The sequence below is a fragment of the Papaver somniferum genome, chromosome 7, assembly GCF_003573695.1.
Source record: "Papaver somniferum cultivar HN1 chromosome 7, ASM357369v1, whole genome shotgun sequence".
NCBI lineage: Eukaryota > Viridiplantae > Streptophyta > Magnoliopsida > Ranunculales > Papaveraceae > Papaver > Papaver somniferum.
The window spans coordinates 235,191,742-235,194,943 of record NC_039364.1 but is presented as its reverse complement, the minus strand read 5'-3'; the positions used below and the strand labels follow the sequence as shown (position 1 = coordinate 235,194,943).

General features: G+C 34.9%; 1 long non-coding RNA gene across 1 annotated transcript; it reads right to left on the bottom strand.

Moving 5' to 3' along the window:
• Window positions 1–439: 439 nt before the first annotated feature.
• On the bottom strand, window positions 440–2,745 carry LOC113299899. Its single transcript, XR_003335242.1, has 2 exons — window positions 1,535–2,745; window positions 440–863 (listed from the first exon to the last, which is right to left on the bottom strand). It is a non-coding gene; the product is annotated as an uncharacterized LOC113299899 (long non-coding RNA).
• Between the last annotated feature and the right edge of the window lie 457 nt (window positions 2,746–3,202).

Sequence of the window (3,202 nt, the reverse complement as noted above, 5' to 3'; positions counted from 1 at the left end):
TAACCGCCATTGCCAAAGGTTTGAGAAACCACATGGCACCCACTACAACATGTTAATTTTTAGTTTTAACAGGGTCATTCAACAATTGATAAGGAGTTTTGTACTGCGTCATTGAACATTAGTAAGGAGTTTTTTGGGTGTCCCGCTATATTGTTCCAGATCTGTAAGTTTTGTACTGCGTCATTGAACTTAAGTTGTATTTTGGAATAAGTACTGTAAATTGCATCCCCTTCTTTTCACTGAACAAATATAGCACATCTCATTCAAAACCACCGTACACCTAATTAAAACATCTCAATACATTTTACAGTTTAAAGTATAGAGCACCCAATGTTTAGGTGGTTGAGCCATCAGGAACTAAAAACAACCACAATTGCGAAATTTTTTTTTATGTCAAATGTATTGTTAAACTGGAGGATATGGAGAGCATCAATCAGAGTTCTAACGAATTAAGAAAGCTTATATGTGAAAATTTTAATTTTATGTTTGAGAATACATACAGTGCAAACTCATGAACTGACTGATACAATTAGATTGAACTGAGTACAGGTTGACAGTCCACAACAGCTTTGCAAGCTTCAGTCAGTATTACCAGATTTATCATGTCCTCAGCCAAAGATTTCCAATACCATTGAGTGGTATTTTTTATGGCATCCTTGTACCGTCCTAATCTATGATACGATAATCCAGCATGGCTCTAACAAGTGATACGGTAAGCAATAAAGGCATCTTAAAAGAGACGTCATATGGGCTAAAGCTTCAAAAGGGGAACTCAACATGGCAATCTTCGCCATAAAACTGCTGATAATAATCCAATGTACCCCTCCGATATCAGACCTGCTGTTCTCCCAAACTGAATATCTCTGTGCATAAAAAAATAAATTGATCAGCATCGACTTAGTAACCATCAACTTGAAAACAAATTGCCTCAAAAGAACATAAACAAGCAGTAGTTAGATATAACGATTTGTTAAAAATGATTATTAGACATCCATTACCCACTATATCATTTTTCAACTCGCACAATCCATTTTGAATCTAATGTCCCTTAAGAAATTCTATTTCTACGTTCAAGGTCACTCAAGTCATACAATCTATACCTAACGTTTCATCCTCAAATATGTGATTCTTAAACTAGCATCCTAAGTATCAATATTACTTAAATCAACGAGTATTTTTAAACTCTTCAGCAAATCATAGAGTAAAATGTAAATGTATACATCTTGTGAAACTGTTTTAAATCAAGGTCTTTCACTTTTCATGGGACATTTTCTTCCAAGCATTTTGACATGGTATTTCTGAATTCTAACAAGTGCAACTTTTGTTTTTCAGTTGTGATCATATATTTGACTCTGACAATTTTGGAAGATCTGCCATCTGCTCAAAAAGCAACCCGAAACAAAATGACCTCTAGCAGAGCATAGATACAAATAATAACTCAATTTCATGCTCAGCATAAATGGTAGGTCGTATGCAATGCACTGTCTTAAAAAAAACAGAAATAACGAGAAAGCTCAGTGCGAAAACTACTCACAGTATTAACATCCATTTCTTTCAGTATATCTCTCGCTACCAGAGCGCATGTCTTCTCAGCTGGGTCCTTCTTTTAGCTTCTCACTTGATTTGCTTTTTCCTGGATCACAAAAGAAAGGGCCCCTAAATATTAGGTGAGACGGTATCAGTGTTTCAAATACATTCAATCGTAGCTTAACAAAGTGTTTGACATTTCACTAAAATAGATGACATATAGGACAGAAAAATAGATGTATCAATAAATCCAGTAAAACTTCTCAAACTTTTTAATCTGTGTTGGAAAATCATACAAACTCCACCAACATCTGTGCATAAATCTTAAGATTCATTCAAAGTAGCAAGCAGAAATATTCAAGAATGGTTAGAAAGAAAGTTTAAGAGCCTAGAAACTATTCAATGATGCTTTTGTACAATAACCATTGTGGGATCTATTGTAGAAACTAGCAAATTGAAAATGTGTACAAGAACCCAAGGCCTTGACCAAATCAACAAATCAAAATCATTAGGCTCCGTCTTCCTGAAATTGAAAATGAATGACTTCTCATTAGCAAATAGACAGAACCACAGAACACCGAATGAAATTCTTTGACGCAACAGACCATAATAATGATGCTATGATTGGACTAATGTACACCCCAATTTCAGTAAATGGTACAACCACAGACAACATCAACCCTAACCACTGAAAGTTTTCAAATAGGACTAGCCTTTGCTCCTGCATTATCGAGAAAAAAAAACTCTCGACATTGAGAGGCAGTAGAACCCTAACATTGATTTTCAAATAAAATTTAAAAAAAAAAAACATAAAAGCACCCAAAAGTTATCTACAAAATCAAAAACAACTCATTACAACAAATCAAAGAGAACCCGTTACAACAAATCCTTGAGATTTCCCCAATTTCGATTTTCAGAAAACTTCAATTTCCCCTTTTAAATCAAAATCCATACATCGGAACCAAAAAACTCCACGATTGAAACATACTGAAACCCCAATCTACAACCCTGAGAGAAATTGAGAACCCTAATTTCTCCTTTTTGGATCTTCGATTTCAAAAAGAAAGAAATCGAAGATAAAAGACTTTTCACGATTATATAGGGAGTGAAAGAGAAGATCAAAGCTTCAATTTTGCTTTGATCAGAGTTTCTTTAGGAGAATTGAAACTATAAAAGAAAGAGAAAAATGTGAAATAGAAATAGAAGTTGTGAAAAGGTTTCTAGAGTAGGCGAGAGTTTATGTAAGGTGCAATAATCAATAACAAACAAAAATCAAATAAGCAAAAAGTTATTGATACTTAGCTCCTTTAGAGTGGAAGTGATTGCTTTGACGAAATGAACAAGCTCCCCATATCTCCGCAACAGTAACAGGGCAAAACTTTGAAAAACAGTGTGAGTCGCGTGTTCAACACGTTGTCCTTAAGACATTAGCGCCCGGCTACACTCAAGAGTGATATCTCCAGGATAAAACACCCTAATACACCTACTACTAGCATATGTAGTAGATGCTCAACTTGAGTTTGACAACTCCGAAAAAACATTAAGAAAAATCACGAATGCTAAAGATAGCAATACAAAATATTTCCCTTGGGGGTCTCTCTAAAATATAGAGAATCCCTTTGGGGTCTCTCTAAAACATAGAGCAACCCCTTTACCATATAGGGGTCCCTCTAGA